Source organism: Heterocephalus glaber, unplaced genomic scaffold, assembly GCF_053883595.1.
Source record: "Heterocephalus glaber isolate CG9 unplaced genomic scaffold, H.glaber_assembly_v1.0 deba00001531, whole genome shotgun sequence".
Taxonomy (NCBI): domain Eukaryota; kingdom Metazoa; phylum Chordata; class Mammalia; order Rodentia; family Bathyergidae; genus Heterocephalus; species Heterocephalus glaber.
The window spans coordinates 13,523,112-13,544,190 of NW_028258329.1; the positions used below are offsets into that span (position 1 = coordinate 13,523,112).

The 21,079-nt window shown below is 42.0% G+C and overlaps 1 long non-coding RNA gene across 4 annotated transcripts in view; it reads left to right on the plus strand.

Moving 5' to 3' along the window:
* Positions 1 to 527: 527 nt before the first annotated feature.
* LOC110350735 (uncharacterized) overlaps positions 528 to 21,079 on the plus strand; it is a 39,753-nt gene continuing 19,201 nt past the window's right edge. For 2 of the 4 annotated variants that reach the window (XR_002397525.2, XR_002397524.2), the window contains exons 1-2: positions 528 to 787; positions 7,275 to 7,519. This is a non-coding gene — a long non-coding RNA (uncharacterized LOC110350735). The remainder of the gene's footprint in view (positions 788 to 7,274; positions 7,520 to 21,079) is intronic. The other 2 variants (XR_002397526.2, XR_002397523.2) reach the window with 1 other exon arrangement.

A 21,079-nucleotide genomic window follows, 5' to 3' on the forward strand; every position in this document is an offset into this window, starting at 1 on the left:
CTCTGCTGAGGATGGCAGAGAAGGGATGGAGAGAAGTGGAGGTAAAATGTCCTTGACGGAGGGCTGAGGCCTTGGGCCTAAGTCCTACAAATCTCTAACTTGTGACTTCTCTATAAAGGAGGTAACACCACACCTTCTTGCATAAGCCACTTTCAAGTGGTTCATGCTTAATGCATCTTGCATCTTTCTACCCACTCCTTGGCTCTCAAAACTAATATGTATGAAGTATGATCTAAAAATACAGTGAATGGTAAATGTTTTTAAATTGTTACAATAAAAGATACATTCCCATTAATCCCTCTCACAAAATACTCCCCCTCACTTCAAGCACACTTACAGGGAGGAACCTGGGCCAAGGCTGGTGGGATATCCACATGGAGCACTGTTCTTCTTGGAGGAAGGAGGGACTCAGGGTGGGGTGGGGAGCTCACTGAATATCTTGCCATGCATGACTGATCACTAGTTGGGTCTCTACTGGTGGGTGGGCTCTTTTCTCTGTGACATCAGAGAACACTGTTGCCCTCGGATCAGAATGCTGTTTCCCCATGCTCTTCCAAGGCTCATTGAGCACTGACCCCAGCTCTGCTCATGCCCCACACAGGTCACCCTCTGGGTAGCCCACTGTGTGGATTCCATGAAGCATGCCCTTCTCCCACACAGTCATCAGCAGTATCAATGACCTCCCTCTTCCCAGCTCCATCAAAGCCAGCCCTGGAATTATTAAAGAAAGTCTGACTCCAAGGCAGCCTTTTCTTTCCTCTGCTGAGTGATTTTCATTCCTTACAAGGTAAGGAGTCTGGGATCTGTCTTGATTTGAGTTGGGCCTTCGGAAGAGTTTTCATTTGTTTGTGGCTGCACCTGACTTAGCTCCTGCTCCCCCCCTTTAGCACCAGGTAGTACTTTGTCCACCCGCACTGCTATTGTCCCAGATCTTTGGTTCTCCCCACGTGGTGAAAATAGTGCAGCTCAGGGAGCTAGAGAGACATTGAAAGACTTTAAGGAGAGGCAAGCCCTCCACTTCTCCTCTTTTTTCTTTTTTTTATTAAATTCTTTTATTGGTACATTGTAGGTATACAACACAATTACATTTCTCATTGGGAATTGTACCTTTACATAATGCATCTTGGTTCTTATTTTTTCCCCATTCCTAGCCCTCCCTTCATGCCCTCCACCCTTCCCTATTTACAAAGACTTTATTTCCATTTTTTCCATTTCTCAGCATTTTTCCTTTCCCTTCTTTCCTTTCCCCTGCCCCTCCCACTACCCCTACCCCTTTGGACCTTTTCTTCCTATTTTACATTATTGATTATTCATTCTAATCATTGGTACATTTTAGGTTTACAATATAATGACATTCATCATTGGAAATTTGCACCTTTACATAGTCTCTCTTGGTTCTTATTTTTCACCCTTGCCCAGCCCTCCCTTCAACCCCTCCATTCCTCCCTATTTACAAAGATTTTGTTCCTATTTTTCCATTTTCTCATATTAATCCCATTCCCTTCTATCCTTTCCCCTAGCCCTCCCACTTCCTTCCCCTTTGCCCCTTTTCTTCCTATTTCACATTACCAATTATACATTTAGTCCTTATTTACACTTTCAGTTTCTCACACCAGAGAAACTATTCGGTATTTACACATGTGTGTCCTATTTATTTCACTTAAGAGTATTGCCTCAATGTGCATCCACTTAGCTATAAATGTCTCTAATTTCTCATTTTTTATGGCTGAGTAGTACTCCATTTTATAAAAAAACCACATTTTCTTTATCCAGTCTCCAGTTGGTGGGCATTTGGGCTGTTTCCAAGTTTTAGCTATTACAAACTGTGCTGCTATGAACATGGGTGCACATATATCACTGTGGTATGATTCTTTGAATTCTTTGGGGAAGATCCCCAGCAGTGGAATAGCGGGGTCAAATGGGACTTCCAGTCCTAGTTCTTTGAGGTATCTCCATACTGATTTCCACAGTGGTTGCAGCAGTCTACAGTCCCACCAGCAGTGGAGCAGGGTTCCTCTTTCCCCACAGCCCCACCAGCATTTGTTATTGGTTGATTTCATGATAGCAGCCATTCTTTCTGGAGTGAAGTGGAATCTCAGCGTTGTTTTCATTTGCATCTCTCGAATGACCAGTGATGTTGAACATTTTTTCATGTATTTATTTGCTATTTCTACTTCTTTGTCTGAGAAATGTCTGTTCATTTCAGATGCCCATTTTTGGATTGGGTCTTTAAATTTGGGAGGTCTGATTTTTTTAGTTCTTTATAGATTCGAAATAGTAGACCTTTGTCTGAGGAAGAGCAGGTGAAGATTTTTTCCCAGATTGTGGGTTGTCTCTTCACACTGCTGGTGGTTTCTCTTGCTGTGCAAAAGCCTTTTAATAAGAAGAGATCCCATTTGTGGATTGTTTGTACTAGTTCATGGGCAACTGAGGTTTTGTTCATAAAATCTTTTCCTACACCAATGTCTTCAAGGGTTCTACCTAACCTCTGTTCCAACTGGTTCAGAGTTTCTATTTTAATATTTAGATCTTTAATCCATTTTGATTTTAGTTTAGTGCATGGTGAGAGATATAGGTCTAGTTTTAACCTTTGGCAAGTTGAAGCCCAGTTTTTCCAGCACCATTTATTAAAGAGGCTATCTTTCCTCCAGTGAGGGTGTTTGGCTCCTTTGTCGAAGATGAGATGGCTGAGTGTGTCTGGCCTTGTTTCTGCATCTTCTAATCTGTTCCACTGGTCCTCAGGTCTGTTTCTTTGCCAGTGCCATGCTGTTTTTATCACAGTAGCTTTGTAGTAGAGTTGCAGCTTGGGGATTGTGATACCCCCTGCCATGTCTCTGTTACCCAGAATTACTTTTGCTATTCTGGGTCTCTTCTTGTTCCAAATGAATTTTTGGATTGTTTTCTCGAGGTCTATGAAGTATGCTGCTGGGATCTCAACTGGAATTGCATTAAATCTATATAGCAGTTTTGGAAGTATGTCCATTTTCACTATATTAATCCTTCCTACCCAGGAGCAGGGGATGTCTGTCCACTTTCTGATAACATCTTTAATCTCTCTTTTCAGAGTGCCATAGTTTTCAGAGAAGAGGTCTTTGATTTCTTTTGTTAGGATGATTCCTAGGTATTTCAGTTTTTTGGATGCTATTGTGAAAGAAATTGTTTGCCCTATTTCTCTCTCAGTGAGTCTGTCGTTGCTGTAGAGGAAAGCTATTGATTGTTGTGTGTTGACCTTGTAACCAGCTACTTGACTGAATTTGGTTATTAAGTCTAGAAGATTTTTGGTGGAGTTCTTGGGGTCTTCTATATAGAGTATCATGTCATCTGCAAATAATGACAATTTGACTTCTTCATTATCTATCTTTATTCCTTTTATTTCTTTCTCTTGTCTAATTGCTGTGGCTAATGTTTCCAGAACTATATTGAACAAGAGTGGGGATAGTGGACATCCTTGTCTTGTTCCTGATTTTAGTGTGAAGGATTTCAGTTTTTGACCATTTAGTATGATATTGGCTGTTGGTTTTTCATAGATGGCTTCTATCAGTTTGAGGTAGAGACCATCTATTCCAATTTTTTGTAGGGTTTTTTATTATAAATGCATGTTGGATTTTGTCAAATGCTTTTTCTGCATCTATGGAGATAATCATATGGTTTTTGTCCTTGGCTCTATTGAAATAGTGTATTACATTGATTGATTTGCGTATATTGAACCATCCCTGCATCCCTGGGATGAATCCCACTTCATCAGGTTGTATAATCTTCTTGATGATCTTCTGCATTCTGTTTACCAGTATCTTATTAAGGATTTTTGCATCTATGTTCATTAGTGAGATTGGCCTATAGTTGTCTTTTTCAGTTGGGTCTTTCTCTGCTTTTGGGATCAAGGTGATGCTTGCTTCCAGGAATGAATTTGGGAGTATTGCTTCCCTTTCCATTTCATTGAAGAGTTTAAACAGTAGTGGCAGCAGTTCCTCTCTAAATGTCTTGTAGAATTCAGCAGTGAAGCCATCAGGGCCCTGGCTTTTCTTAGTTGATAAGTTTTTAATTACATTTTCAATTTCATTGATTGATATTGGGTTGTTCAGAATTTTTAGGTCTTCTTCGTTCAACTTTGGTAATTCATGTGTATCTAGGAATCTGTCCATTTCTTCTATGTTGTCCATCTTATTGGCATATAGGTTCTGGAAGTAGGTATTGATGATCCTCTGGATTTCTGCTGGGTCTGTTGTAATTTCACCCTTTTCATTCCTAATTGCATGGATTTGGGCCTTTTCTTTCCTTTTCCTGACAAGGTTGGCTAAAGGTTTGTCGATGTTGTTGATTCTTTCGAAGAACCAACTCTTGGCTTCATTGATTTTTTGTGTTGTTCTCTTAGTCTCCATTGCATTGATTTCTCCTCTGATCTTTATAATTTCCTCCCTTGTATGAGCTTTGGGGTTGTTCTGCTCTTCTTTTTCTAGAAGCTTGAGGTTCAGCATTAGGTTGTTTAATTGGGCTCCTTCTGTTTTCCTAATATGCATATTCACTGCTATGAATTTCCCTCATAAGACTGCTTTCATTGTGTCCCATAGATTCCGATATGTTGTATTGTAATTGTCATTTAATTGAAGGAACTGTCTGATTTCTTCTTTAATTTCCTCTGTGACCCATTGGTTATTCAGAAGTGTGTTGTTCAATTTCCATGAGTTTATGAAATTTTTCGAGTTTCTTTTGCTATGGATCTCCAATTTCATCGCACTATGGTCTGATAATATACAGGGGATAACTTCAATTCCTTTGCACTTACATAAACATGTTGTATGTGTGAGTATGTGGTCTATTTTGGAGAATGACCCATGTGCAGCTGAGAAGAATGTGTATTCTGATTTTGTGGGGTGGACGACTCTGTAAACATCTGCTAAGTTCATTTGTTCCAGAGTTCGATTGAGTTCTAGTATTTCATTACTTACTTTTAGTCTAGTTGATCTATCTATTTGTGACAGTGGGGTGTTGAGGTCTCCCACTACAATTGTATTAGTGCATATATGACTTTCCATGTCCATTAGTATTTGTTTTATATAGTTGGGTGCACTAGTGTTTGGTGCATAGATATTTATGATTGTCATCTCTTCCTCTTGGATTGTTCCATTTACAAGGATGTAGTGTCCTTCTTCGTCTCTCTTAATCAGTGTTGGTTTGAAATCTACTTGATCTGCCAAGAGGATAGCTACTCCTGCTTTTTTTAGGGTTCCTGTTGCATGGAGTATTGTTTTCCACCCTTTAACTTTCAGTCTATGAGTTTCCTTTTGAATTAAGTGTGTTTCTTGTATGCAGCATATTGTTGGATTTTGCTTCTTGACCCATTCTACCAGTCTATTTCTTTTGATTGGTGAATTGAGACCATTAACATTGATGGTTATAACTGAAATGTATTGACTTGTCATTGCCATGACTTTTTCTTTTTGTTGGGTTCTCCCCCTTTCCATTTAATTTCTTGTCATGCCAGATGGGTTCATTCTGCTTTGCTTCCTGGGGTTGTGATCCTCAATGTCTGTTCCTAGGATATTGTGTAAAATTCTTTGGAGTGCTGGTTTGGTATTCACGAAGTTCCTAAGGTGCTCTTTGTCATGGAAGTATCTTATTTCTCCATCCATTTTGAAAGATAGTTTTTCAGGGTTCATCAATCTGGGTTGGAGGCTATTTTCTTTTAGGGCTTGGAATATGTCACTCCAAGCTCTTCTTGCCTTGATGGTTTGTGTTGAGAAGTCTGCTGTGATTCTGATGGGCTTTCCTTTGTATGTGATTTGTTTCTTTTCTCTGACTGCTTGGAGAACTTTGTTCTTCTGTTGTGTTTCTGGAATCTTAACAATTATATGCCTATGTGTAGATTTTTTTTGATCAAGGCTATTTGGAGTCCTATATGCCTCACTTATCTGTGTGTCAAGCTCTTTTCCCCTGCTTGGGAAGTTTTCTGCCATTATTTCTGTGAAGAGATTTTTTATGTCATCTGCACTCTCTCCTGTTTCTTCATTGACTCCAATCAGTCTTATGTTATTCTTCTTTGCATCATCTAGCAGCTACTGGATTGATTTCTCATGTTGCCTTATAATTTTGAAGCAATTTTTCTTTTCCTGGTCACTAATTGCAATCTTATCTTCTATATCTGAAATTCTGTCCTCACATTGGCTCATTCTGCTGTGTAGACTTTCAATGGAGTTTTTCATGTCCTGGAAATCTATTTGCATCTGTTTTATGGATTCCATTTGTTTCTTATGTTGGGATTCCATCATGTTCCTGAGCTCCTGTCCAGATTTATTAATCATGTCTTGCACTAGGGGCAGAATTTCCCCTGTTATCTGAGAAATTATTTCTAATTTCATTTTTTCCAGATCCCCTTTTGTTGCCAGTTGAGTGGGTCCAGGTGGTTGAGTATCAGAGTGTTCCATCTCATTTCCCTTTGGGGTTGCTATAGATGATCTGGAAGTCTGGTTTTGAGACTTATTTATGTGTTTTCTCATTTCAACTGGGGCGGGGGCCTGTTAGCGCCTGCACAGCTTACCTCCTCTGAGCTGGGTGAGGTGGGACAGGGGCCGGGAGCAGTGGTAGGGACGGTGACCCAAAAGCCCTTTCCTGTGGGCTGGGAGCAGCTGGAGGGATGGTGGCCGGGAAACCCCTTCCTCTGGACCAGGAGCAGTGGGATGGTGGCTCAGAAGCCCCTCCCTCTGGGCCACTAGCCATGGGAGGGATGGTGACCAGGAAGCCCCTTCCTCTGGACCAGGAGCAGTGGGAAGATGGCTCAGAAGCCCCTACCTCTGGGCCAGGAACAGTGTGACTCAGTACCTTGGTCTGGTGGTCTGGTGACCTCTGCGTCTTTGTAGTGTGGAATCAGGTGGCTTCCTGTCTGCAGCAGGGTGACTCGGAGTCTTCCACGCAACTCAGGACCTCTGTAGGGTGTGCACAGACCTGCCTGTCTGCAGCAGGCTGATTTGGCGTGTTCTGTGCGACTCAGGACCTCGGTAAGGCATGGGCAGACCTGCCTGTCTGCAGCAGGGTGATTAGGTGTCTTCCACGTGACTCAGGACCTCGGTAGGGCGTCCACTTCTCCTCTTTTTCACCTGTCCAATAGGTACAATAGGAAAAAGTGTTTACTTCACCATCCCAGGTGTGCAAGATGTGGAACCTCATTACTTTCTATGAGTTGAATTTGTACTTTGAGTCCCTATTCTGAATGGTGGCAGAAATGTACTCAAATAATTTGGGATTTCTTGCCCTTTCCCTGGTTTATATTTATGTTCTAGAGGAGTTATCTACAAGCAACATCGTTCCTGAGGCCAACTGGTCCTCAGTGTCACTTGAGCATCTGCTGTATTGTCCTCCTCCTGTGTGGGTCACCGTTGTTGTCTGTCTCTGCAGTCACCATGGTCTCCTGTCTGAACAGCCCCTCCACCTGGAGCTCTTTGTTTTCCAACTCAGCCACTGTTGACAGCATAGGCACCTTTGTCTGACACCATCCAAGCCTTCTTCCACTTGCAGTGTTGTGCTGGTAAATGTTTAACGACCAGGTCTGGGGGTTTTGAGTTGGAAATGTGATGAGCGGCAAGTCCTGATTTGTAGCATTTGCCAATTTACAGGACGTAAACGATCTTGCCATGGCCAATTTCAAACTAATAATAGAACGACCAGCTCACAAAATTCTGGAAATTCACCAATCAGTTTGAGCTTGCTCTCTCCAGAACACCATTGTGTGACACATCTTGTAACTGATTTTCTGGAGGTGAACTACCCTTCCATAACTCTGCCAAGCAAGTATGACAAAAGTCATTTTGCTGTCACACCCCAGAAGTGAATCTGGGATTTTTCTATGGGACTTAGCCCTGTGGTCATTTTTGTAGGGCTTCCCTTGATGTCTATGCTGCTTTTCTAATTACCGCCTCTCCCAGCTTGGGAAATATTTTTCTAGTTGGTGGATGGCTTTGAGTTAAAGGCCATGGCTTCTATTAGTCCACCTCTCAGTCTTCAGTGAGCCCATTGCCAAAGGCCTTGGTTGTTACACCTGCTGTTTTTCTCCCCCCATTATTACATCTCTCCCCTAAAGCAACTAACACAAAATGCTTCCTTGGCTGAAGGGAGCAAAAGGCCAAGAGGGAAAATTGAATACAAAAGAAAAAATTTGTTAACATTTCCAAAGCAATGTTCTTTCTCATAGATAACGGCAATATTCTATGCAGAAGGATGGGAGAAATAAGTAAGAAAAATATAGGAAGTGCCTGCACCACGGTATGACATAGAGAAGGTATTTCATCATACAAGTTGTCCTTCTCATTCCTCTACATGTGAATATATCAGCAATTCCCACTGGTTTCTCAATATGGAGGCAGGCCTGGCTCCCGTGGCACTGGCTGCCCGATCTCCCTCCCTGCCCTCACTTTGTGAATGCAGCACTATCCTTGGTGCTTATTGCAGATTCTTTATGCCTCTCCATTGGGAAGTCAAGAAGGAAGCACTCGCTATACAAAGGGTGTACAGATCTTGCACACAGCAGATATTAGCTATGGAAGCCGAGGAGTAAATATCAATGCCATGAAAAGGTTAAACAAAAGGTTAAACAAATTGAAACTGCTTGAGACCCTGTGGCAGCTTTCAGTGGGCACTTCAGGGTATGAGGTGCACTAAAAATGACTGTCCTATTTGGCCATTTTAAAGGTTTTGTCACCCTGTGCTTTGTATTTGGATTGGTTGTGTTTTTAACCCTGGAAGCAGTGTTGGATGCACATCAGACCTGGTGGGTGGTTGAAAAATGGTTGTTGAACAATTTCCTTGCTTTCCGGGTTTCACTATAGTTTTCCTTCTATGAGAAGTTACACATCCAAGAAAAGGATGAAAATGTGTTTTCTCAACATTGTGGGGCTGACTCTTGGCTTCTGGAGCTATCTAGGTTTGTCATTTCTACTGGATTCAGTCCATATGCCTTTCTGAGTAGGGAATACTGGTTGTTCTTCCTTTAGGAGAGGGAATGGTAGGTAATATTCCATCTGAGTGGTTTCAGTCTTTCACCCTGCATGTGCATTTCGGCTTCTAGACAATGCTGCCTATAGAAACAGACATCCTCCTTGCAAGCCAGAGCAGCAGCCTTTTATTCCTCCACGCCCCCATAGGAGCAAGGGGCAGCTCACTGTTAGTCCAGTCCCCTGAAGCCCATCCTCAGCCCAGCTTTGACTTCGGGGAGATGACAGTAAGGAGAACAAGGCAGAGGGAACTGGAGATCAGTGTTTGGCAATGAAGTCTGCCACTTCATCACTGTCTTTGGATTATAGTGAGGACCAGCTGCCTGCAACCCTGAGCAGGGCCTTGAGGAAAATAGCATGGCCAGGCTCCAGCCTGCAAATCAGATCAAATGCAAGGCCAGGCTCTTGGCATGCAGAAATAATGAAAGGGACTCTTGTTACTAATTTTTTTCCAAGAAAAGGTGAAATATCCAATGTTTGGAATGGGAGAAGGAGGCCTTATAAATCTTGCTGTGGGTTCCTTCTGAGCTCTGGGTCCCAGTCACCATGACTGCACACATTCTGCAATATTAACCAATACATTTTTGTTTCTAGGTAGTCCCTCTCATCCTCTAGTCCTTTCCTATTTAAACTGGCTTGTGAACCACCTATTGCCTCAGTAAGTGGTTGATAGAGCAGGAAAGCAGAAGAATTTGAAAGCTTGAACCTTTGAATATCAAAATCCAAGGCCTTGAAGGACGGTGACTGATTAGAAATAGATCAGAAAAGTCTTCTTCCCCCAGTAATCACTAGACAAAAATTATCCTAAAATGGGAGAAGGGAAAAGAGCATCATCAGAGGGCAGGATGCAGAGGTAAACTCTGATGTGGGTCCTGAGAAGGAACCTGTGCCCTGCGAGTCCTCCCTGGGTAGAATAGGTGAGAGGACAATCCAAGAGTATGCAATTCCTGTATCTTATACCTCAGGGCCTGGGAAGTGGGTAAACTTTGTGGACCCCATCTGACATGGGAAAAATAGAAAAGAAATGACTGCTTAGCACTTCTTTTAAGCAGAAAATCCTAAAACTGCTTCATAAATTTCCTAAAGACTCCAGCAATGACAGACATCAGTTAAAGTGATTCTGAGTCTGGGAAGAGAAGAGAGCATGGGGAGAGCTGAGAAGCGCCAGCTCTGGAGAGGTCAGTTTTGGGGGGCAGAAAGGATACAGTGGTGACCTTACATAGGTCTCTAAATCTTGCAGCAGATTTTTTTTTCCCTAGTAAAAGAAAAAAGGAGACATGGCTGCAAATTCTGGAGAAATCAAGACTAACACTCACCTGTGAACACTTTCTAGCCCTTTGGTTTGGGAACAGCAGCAGGTGAAGGTCACACCCACCAACCTCTTCCTCTTCAGTGGGGTATAGTGCGATGTTCTAGGACTGCACTTTTCAAGATAGTAGTCCACCAGACACAGTGACCTTTCAAACACAGATGAATTAAATCTAATTCAAAGTTTCTGTCCTCAATTACACTACTACAGATACACTAATTTGAGCCCCATCTCAAGTGCTCAAAAGCTGCATGTGGCTCATGGCTACCATATTGAACAGAGCAGTGTAGAGCATTTTCACCTTCACTGGAAGTTCTAAAGGTCAGCCCTCTGGCCTTTGCCACTACTTCTGCTGAGACAATGACCACTGGCCACTTTCCCTTCCCTGACACACGTTCTCTGAGATGGCATTTCCTTGGAAGTGACCATGCTCCACTGGTAGTATCTTGCCGACACTTCCTAGTTTCTATGCTGCTCCCACACTGCCACCATTTTTGATTCTTGACACTGAGAATAAGCAAAAGAGTGTCATGACTTCTTGGTGGGCAGCCCACAAGGCACATGCCTACTCTTCCAGCAGCTGCCCCAGAAGTTTGAATCACTTCATGACATGGGCGTCCTGGGACTAACAGGACATCCTATGGGCAATAGAGCTCAAGAAGGTGAGCAATGTGATGATTGTGTGGACAATGTGAATGGGCGTGCTCTCCAGCTGTCTCAGCTCTACTGCAATAGGAAGTTTTCTATGATGAAAGTAAAGAATTTTATCCACCCCCAAACCTGTCATTCCCATCACTCCCATCAACCATCATTCTTCTCAGACAAGAAAAGGAGAGGCTGGCGCCCTCTAGTGGACACGGAAGTCACAGAGGTCCCAGGCTTGACCCAAGCTTGAGAGCCTCTTTCCTTCTCGGACAACTGAGAGAGTTGTACCTACCTTATAAAACTGTTGCAGAGAATGCAAACATCTAGGACAGTAGCTGCTGACACTTAACTGAGTCTAAACAAATAACAGCTGCTATTTTTACTTCTCAGCTGCCCCCTGGGATAATCTGGGATAATTTTCAGGGTAGAGCAGTGAGAGGGAAGAAAAACAGCAGTGGCTCCCTTCACCACAGGTTCCTCGATCTTGCCATCTGGCATCATGAAAAGTTGTCCTGCTTAACTTGTGAAAACTGCCTCATACCTCAGGCTGCATCTGGCTTACTCTGGTGGATGTTGGAGCTTTTTGTGGGTGAGGTTGTGGTTTCATGAGTCTCAAGAACAATCCCTGGGTCTATAGTGAGGACCCTGTGGATAAAGAAGCTCACACCTCTTCCTAGAAGAGTTGAAAGCACAGAGGGGTTCGGGTGCCATAGCCGAGACCTACCTAATATAAAGTGCTGGCCACAGTCCAGAGAGAACTCTGTGGAGAAGAGAGGACAGTCCCCCAGGCTCTGACTCATCAAGGTGAGGTTGTCTTCATCCTTGTGAATGGTCTCAGCAGAATCATGGGAGAAAAAACTGTTGACCTGGCTCTTCTTGAAGAAAAATGGCCCATTCTGCAGTTTGGGCTAGATAGATTCAGAAGGGCTGCATAAATAATCCAGACTAATTCAGTGTCTGGGAGAACATAGATTTTCTGAAAGGGTAGACAGGAACTGGGTCAAAAAGTGGGAGGACTCAATGCTGCAGCCAGAAATGGGTCTCAGCCTGTAGTTAAGATGTTCCAAAGCTATGGGGAATGTGGAGCAGGGCTTTGGGTCATTGCCGGAGGAGAAGATGTTTGTGTCTCATTTGGCTGAATATCCCAGTCACTGTGGAGCGTGCATTCCCAATTCCAAGCTCAGAAGACTGATGCCCACAAATGTCCACAGACTCTGCCAGTCACAGTCTTCGCTGACACAAGAGCTCTACTCTAGACAGATGGACAAATCACAGTTGTCTCCTGGAAGGAAGGGCTGAGCTGTGCTGCAATGTCTGCTTCTTCCTTGAGGACACTAAAATCTTAAGTAACTCCCAGGACCCATGCAATCTAACCTACCTATCTGAGGATGAAATCTTTGTAGCCACAAACTTCCCCCAGCCATGTTATTTGCCTGATTAGACCATTGAGTAGAAATCCATTCAATGTAATTAAAATGTTTGATATACTTTCATACATATAAGATGTTATCTTAAATTTTGTTAGAGAATTTAAAACAAGACACAGAGATACTGTCTAAAATGAACATACCTCAATATAGGAAATATATACATGATTGACCAAGAGCAGAATTACTGGGCCAGGGATTTAGCTCATTCACCTGCTTTGCAAGCACAAGGTCCCTAGTTTGATACAAAAAAAGAAAAAAGCACAATTGCCACGAAAGGGAAGGGCTGTGAAAACTAGTGGGACACTGTCACTTCAGTAAATGGTTGGAGAGAGTGTGGAACCAACGGACTGTCCATTGTCTTACTGCTCAGTTTGTTGGTGCATTGGAACTTCTCCAGTCTAGTTTCTGCCTAGGGAACCCCAGTGAAGAATTGGAAAACTCCTAGAAAGTCTTATTATTGTGAGGATAATTGGAGTAGGTCAGACATCATGGGGAATTATTATGTGAACAAGGTATTGAGCCACTGGTAAAACAGTCAAGCTTAATAAGCTAATCCTCAAATGCACCATGGTTCCCTGTAACATAGTCTCCCCTTATCTGTTCTTTCACTCTCCAAGATTTCATGGATTTACCATCAGTCAAACAGATAGAAAGCATTAAGTGGAAAACTCGATATAAATGATTCACAAGTTTTAAATTGTGCACCATTCTTAGTAGTGTGATGAAATCTTGCACCATTCTTGCCTATGAGGAAAATCATCCCCTGTCCAAGGTATCCATGCTATATATGCAACCTGCCCATCAGTCATTTGCAGTCATCTTGGTTAACAGATTGTCATAGCATTGCAGCACTTATTTTCAAACAACTCTTATTTTGCTTAACAATGGCCTCAAAGCTCAAGAATACTGATGCTGGCAATTTAGCTATGTGAAACAGAAGCTATCTGGAGCTTTCTTTAGGTGAAAAGATAGAAGTTTATTATGGTATATGTGTATAATCTTTATAGTATCAAGTTTGATCTGCAGTTTCAGGCATCCACAAGAGGTCTTGGAACATATGGTGCAAGGGTAAGAGGGGCCTTCTGCATTTTCACTGGCTACTGAAGGATGGGTAGGATTTAAACCAGGGGAGGCAGTGGGGTTCTAACAGTGACCGAAAAAGTAGAAGAAAATGGAAATGGAAAATGGAAAAGGAAATGGAAGTGTATGTCCAGCCATGTTCTTTGTAGGTCATGAGGAGGAAAAGACTGAGGGTGGCCAGAAAATAAACCTCTGATCATCAGGGGTTCTGGAAAACCCAAACCATGTCATGTTATAGTACCCACCACCCCTTTAGTTAGGTGGATGTTGAGAAATACACTTTCTGAATTACCTTGCATGAGCATTTAAAATTTAACAGACAGTGCTAAATTTTCTTCTGGAATGACAGTACCAGTTTATACTCCCACAATTCCCATGTGCCCTGGAAGATATTATCCTATCTACCTTGATAGGTAAAAGGTGGTCCTAAAACAAACCCTTGTATTTCCTTGATTATTACCAACTTTGCATACTCTCCCATTAGAGGACCTCTGTAGATTCTCTTACATGAACCAACCCTTCCAATTATTTGCTGTGTTCCCTGTCAGGATTACAGAGACAAAAAGAGAAATGGCAGCCCTCGATGTGGTGAAACATAGCAACTCTAATTTTTTGTGTTGATATTGTAGGAATTCTTTATATATTTTGACCATAATTGCTTATGGATATTGAAATATTTTCATCTGTTTTGATTTTACATATGCTGTTTGAGATTGTACAGATATTTTAATATTGAAGTAGTTTAATCTAGCTATCTTTTTATTTAAGGAGTTTTGGATTTGGGGTCTTTTTACCAAATTTCTAAATCATGAATGTATTCTGTTTCTCCTAAGTCTTTATAGTTTTGAAAACAATTTATGTAAACCAAAGAGGATTTGCGTTTTTCACTGGTGAGTGGATAATGAGTTAAACTTGTTTCCATATTCTCTCTCCAAACCATTAGTTGAATGGTCCAGTGTTTTGTCAATAATTCAAAATGCTTCCTTTTAGTGAATATATTGTAGGTGCCACATATACAAGTATAAATGTCTATTTATGGATGCTATTCTGAGTCTGATCTCCTTTCCTGATCCTGTGTGAAGGCTTCCACCTTTTTAAGTTCTAGAGCTCTGTGACCACGTTAATTCTGAGAAGCTACACCTCATTCATTGCTCTCTTTTACTCTACTTTCAGAATTACCAGGGCCATGCTTGAGTACCTACTTGTATTTGAATTTTGCAGTCAGTTTGTAAATTTCAGTAGAAACAGTTGAGATTTTTTTTGAGGATTGTATTGGAATTGTAGTTTCATTTGGGAAGAAATCACATTTCACCAGTGTTTAGCCATCTAGTCTAGGAATATGGTAATAGGCTTTATTTTTCAAGTTAGTGCTTCTGCCTTTGAGGATAGATAGTTTTACCATTTTTTTTAAAAAAAGTAAATAATGCAACTTTTGTTATGTTTATTTCTAGGCATTTTTAATAGGTTATATGTGCTGTTGTAAATGACACATAATCATTACTATTGTGAACATGACTGAGAATGAAATCATAAAACCTTTGTAAATGAACTGAGCTGAGTATGGCTATTACATAGCTATGAGTTTGTTATTATTATTAATTATTATTATTATTTTAGAAATTTGAAAGCTAAGGAGGTAGGATTTATATCCATTAGTGCCCTGGCAGCAGAAATGTATCTATACTCACTATGCCCCAGTTAGAAGGATGTGCAACTTTGTGCAAATAAGGGTATAACCATGAGTCTGAGTGAACACGGGCTGAGAAGTGGGGAATCTTGTTTGACCACATTGCTAATTCATGCACACAACTACCCACAGCCTAATGACCAAGCTTAGTTTATACTAGTCTCTTGAAAAGATGACTGTATTTTTTTTTTAAAGGGAGGGGAAAGACAATACAAGAATCTTTCTAAAGAAGTCTTAGTTTCAGATAAATATTTAGAATGATTATGAAATAGCCTTCAAAGAGTTTAAGGTGGTAGCAGTCTGGCAAACTTTATCTTTGGTCTCATGGGGTTAGATAAGTAAAGAATGTAGTTTGCCCAGTGGTACAATTCAACAAAGCCTGAAAATCTCCACGCTAACCATGGTCTACCCTCTAAGGACATTTAAAGTATGCAGTGGATATTAAAGACACCTGTTTTTACTTCTGCAATAGTTTTGGATGCAAGCTGCTTTTTCGTCTGCGAAAGTGTGGAAGTGATTGAAATGCTCTTTCAGGCTCTTGACAGCTTGTGGTCCTTTCTGGCAGCCATCTTGGGACAGATAATTTTATTTTCTTCTCTTTGTGACAGAGCAAAGAGCTACTAGGAAGGACATTCTCCTCTTTGGGATTTTTCCGGTGGTAAAATAAAGTTTTATGGCTTTCTTATCTCTACCTCACAGAAGTATTTCAAGCACCTAAGAAGTATGCCATGTAGACTCCACCAAAACTTGTAAATGTCGAGCCGCATAAAAACTCATGTAATTAACAGATACCAATTATCTTGAGGCATTTTGGAGTGATAAACAGTAGGCATAGATTTAGAACTAAAACCTCAGACCCATTTTCATGTCTTTAAGAACAATTAGAGTTTCAGAAATTCCCAAAAAGAAAATTCTCTACCACTCAGGCTTCATAAACTTCGGCCCCACTAATTATTATAATTTTGTCGTGAATTCATTCATAAGAAATTTGGGAGAGTTTGTAAATTTTGTGAGCTTTTTTGATCCAAATCTTAGTGTCATTATTCTTGGAGAGTGTAAGGGAAGAAAATTATTTAAATTTGTGGTGTGGTGACTGTATTTATCATGAGCATTGCATATTGTTTAAAATATAATTTTCAAACCAGGAAATACATCATCAGAATAAGTTTGTTGCTGAATTGTTTTACATACAAAATACCATGGCTTTTATGTATCTATTTTTACACAATGATCAAGAAGATTTGTGGCTGTTTGTGTCATTTGTAAAACCATCGTAGTCCTGGCGTTTTGGAGGTACATGGTGTTTGTAAGGATTTGATAAGTGCTAATTTTGGGGGAAAGAATTAACACATAATTTGAATTCAGAATATAAGCTTTAAAAATATGATCCAACTTGGAGAAGCATTTCTGAACTACCTCTGGGGAATAAGTTTCTTTTATTAATCCAATCAGCCATTGGATGTCATTCTTCCAATTTAATTATGTTTATCTGCCAATGGGTGACTCTGCTTCTTATGCATGTAATTTCAGTGGGTGCAAATGGTGATAGCAAATAATTGTCCTCAGGGAGATAATTGCTGTTATAATTATTTACCCACAGCAAGTTAGCTGTGTTAAAATTGGACTGTCAGATGATTTGGAAATATGAGTGAAAATGTTTTCTATTTACTCAAGTGAAAGAAGAGTTCTTTGATTTCTTGGACATTTTGTAGGTGCCAGACACAGTGCTAAGAGCTTTCTTGATATTACCCTATTGAATCCTCACAGTCTTCCTACAGAATGACTGCAATGACCTTGGCCTTATTGGTGAGCATTCAGTGGTCATGTGGCAGAGGAGCTGAGACCCATACCAATAGGCTGGTATGAAATGACTCCTGCTTGAAGGATGCTGCAAGGATGAAGTGCAGACACAGCTTTGTAAAGGATTTATCCTGGTGCTTAGTGCATTGTTATCATTATCCTAGAACATTTTACTTCTGGCAGCCACTGCCCCGGCTCCTTTGAGACACCTGTTCCTAGAGACAAAACATCGTAGGAGACGGGTCCTTTGCACATTCTGCCTCTGTGAGAGTGCTCAATCTTCCACTGAGATCTCAGGGCTTCTCTCCTGTCTGAATTCCCATCATTCTCACATCGCTGCTACCCAGTAGAGTACTTGAATATATAAGGCTCTTAAAGGGTGGAGGCTCATTTACCCTCAGTTTAGATTATAATTTTATTGGGTACAGAGTTTCCTTGCCCCTCCCAATAGCATCTCTGAGGGTGCAGGGCTCCACACAAGGCTCTGCATCAGCACTCTGATGACATGTGAAACCTATGTAGAATTAACGATCTGAAGGTTAGAAGGTAGCTGAGCATTTAGGTACTAGGTGGCTGTTCCTGATATGCAGCTGGGAGACTTCCTTTGAGGTAGTGGCATTGCCAACTGTTGGATGACCAGCCTTCCCCTTTTAATGATACTGGTATGGCATACTGGAGGAGGTCTTTTGAGTATTTCCTTTTCCATAAAGGGTACTACCAACTCCCCCTGCCTCTCCCTTCCCAAACACATACAAAGGGTTGGAGAAGGGAATGAGAGGTCACCTTTTGAGGAGAGACGAGTGATGGTAGTGGAGAAAGGCATTGGCTGGTTTCCCTCTCCATATTCAAGGGAAGGGGTCTCCAAAGCCATTGCTCATCAAGTTTGCAGGTGCGCATACTGGTAGCATGTCCTCCTCACACTCAGGCTTGCTGAATTATCTGTCACCATCAGAGCAGGGTAAGGTGAGCTGTAGGGGTACACCAGAGGTAGGGGCCATGGAGGAGGGAGGCAAGCACAGCCCTGGGAAGGAAGCAGCCTTCACACAGAGGCAGAAATGGCCCTGCCCCTCTTCTTGCTAAGAGTGCAGGCAAACAGGGAAGATGAGCATGGGGCTGGGGTTTGCTGGGGACTAACCTAGTACAGGGAAGTGGCACTCACTACAGGCAAAAGGAGCTCAAGGCTGACAATTCAGAGGCTGCTGAAGTGGGAGCTGCCTCTCAAAGCAAACTAAGCAAGCTCCTTGGGCTTGAATCCCTCTTCAATGAAGCCAGCTGGGACCCACCTGTTCCACATCAGTACTGTTTGGAAGAGGTGAGATCCGTAGCACTGGGCAGTGAGGACAGCATTCTCAGTTACAGGAAGTCTTCGAGGCAAACCTTGCTCCTCTCTTTGGCTTCCATACCTCCATCTGGAGCCACATTTGAATGGGGCAAAAAGGAAAAAGGTGGGAGAAAAATCTCACTCACATCCCCTCCACTTCAGGTCCCTGGAGCCATGGAACCGGCCTGCTCTTGTGGAGCCTGAATGGAATATGAGGCTGAAGTTCTCAAATGAGCAGAACCAAGTCTTCATAAGTGAGGCAAAGCTGTTTTAATAAGTAATGACTGAAAAATTGAGAAATTGACTGAGGAAGGTATTGAGGGTGTAGCTTTTCAGCAGGAGGAGGATTTCCAAAAGCATTGTGTAATTCCCCAAAGAACTTGAAGGGTAGGATGGAGGACAAGTTAAGCATCTGATGTCACAAAGGAGCTACCTGCTAAGCAGAGGGGTATAAAGCTGGTGACAGAGGGTTTTTACCTTCATTCCACTGGGAAGACCTTTCAGTTGCCCTGTGTGTGGTGGTGAGGTTCTCAGTGACATATAATAGAAAGGTCTCATACAAAAATGTCCTGTCCAGAGCAGTCCAGGATTTCTACCCTACAGCGTTCCAGTCCTTGGAGCTGCACTGCATTCCTGGTCAAAGGAACTCATGCACTTGCCATTTTGCCTTTGTGTTCTACATTTTCATATTTCACCCTTTAATTTTCTTATGAGGAACAGAGCAAGTGGGATTCTCAAAGATCTGGAATGGCCTCCTTTGGGAATCCCATAGGTAACAGGTACAAATATTTCATAGCTAGAAATACAGTGGTACCTTGGTTCGTGAACTTAATTCTTTCCACGATTCTGGTTGAAAACTGAATTGGATGAGAACCGAATCAAATTCAATGGTTAGGTTCAATTTTGACCTTAGGGGGAAATTTGATTTTGTTCTCATCCAGTTTGGTTTGTGACCAGAACCATGGAAAGAATTAAGTTCATGGACTAAGGTACAACTGTACTAGGACTTGGGAAGGTTAAGACACTATTTAAAGGCTTTCTAGAAAACAAGCCAGTCTGTCCTGTGTATTAGTATACACGTCTCTTAAGAGTTACAAAAGCATTTCTATAGCAGTAGTTCCTAAAGTAAAAAGAAAAGGCTTTGAAAAATAGATATGTTCTGAACCTACATTAAGGGTCACAGAAGTAGTTTGTGTTTAATCTGGTTGAACAAAATACTAGAATACATGACTAACCCTTTCACAAAGACTGAGGAAGAAGTTAAGTTGGATTTTCCAAGCTGGGTCAAGATGAGTGAATGTGTATTTGGTTCAAGACCCTGGTAGCTCTTGGCAGCTGATACGACATTGGGAAGAAATGGCATTTGGATTCTCATCTAAGTCATCTGTTCTCATTGTGTTGGCTGAACAAGCTATGCAACAGATCTCTCAGAGACTGTTAATCACTGAATCATGAATCTCTTGACTCCAAATAAAAAATAATATGTTTTCAAGAGCCTGAGATTAAATGGGGGCAGGGTGAGTTTTCCATAATTTGACCACATTTTTGAGGGATAAAAGTAGTGAAGGAAAAGAACTGGGCTGTAGATGTGACGTTTAGGACTAGCACACTGATGCCTTAAGCAATTGTCCTCCTTCTCTTCCTTTTCCTGTTGCCATCTGAATTTCTAGTGCAGATAGAAGTTCAGCTCCTGGGAGAAACCACCACCACTTTTTCCAGCTGCTTCAGCATCTTTTACCTCAGGACAGAGAATGTTGAAATTGCATTTTCTTGGGATTTTTATGCCAGAGAAAATAAATCACGTTGCTTTGCAAAAAATAAACAATCACATAAATAACCAGAGTCAGGCTAAAAAGGAGTCCCTAATGCCACAACAGGCTGGCAATCAGGCCTTTAAAAAGGCCAGATACACTCTTGACCACTTCGAGCCCCAGAGCTGAAAAGACAATACAGAGCTGGGGTGAATGCCATCTTGGATTACTGATTTGATGAGCTTTGATCTTCAGTGAGCTCAGCTGCAAACTGTGACTAGGCTGTAATAGAGGGTAAGATCCAGGGTGGCAGGGGCATGAAGAAAGTGAGTCTGTTACCAGAGCAGGCACCATAAACTGAGTGGAGGGATCCTACCTTCCTTGCCCATAGCACAGAGCACAGACAGGATATGTCAGCATTTGTGCCCAGTGCTCCTCTCTAGGCGCAGAATAATGTAGTGGGGTCTCTTAGATGCAAGTCAGTGGCAGAGGTCTACCTGCCCAATGTGCCCAGGTGAGGTAGGAGTCTAGTGAGTAAAGTGATCAGGGTGTGGAGGTGAAGCCAGCCAATCAGAAAGAGGGCTGGCAAGGAGAGGGAAGGCTGCCTGAGCTCTGTCCATGGTGTCTGGTGGATGGGTCCAAATGCTGTAGTGGTTACTGAGGAATGGGATTAAAGTCCAAGCCCCCCAAGCGGCTGGGTCCGAGGCTGGTAGTTTATTCATTTGTACCTTGAGCGTCCTCTGAACATCATGCATGGCTCTAGGCAGTGGGGATGTCCTGAGACAAAGCCATTCCTTGCTTTCCCAGGGTTTACAGAGGGTGGGAGAATCACAAAGGAACATGACAGCACTGGTTTTGAACCCCTGAATACCAGTAGGAGCTGCTTCAGTGCTGTGGGGCATCTAATTCCAGCCAAAGGTTCAGAAAGCAATGAACAATGACCATTTCTGTGCTGAATAACATGCTCAGTGCCTTCACATTCAATTTCATCTAACATCTAGGTCTTACCACAGTTGTACAAAGCAAGCATTAACATTCCCATTTTGCAGGGCTCAGATAAGTCAGATTACTTGAT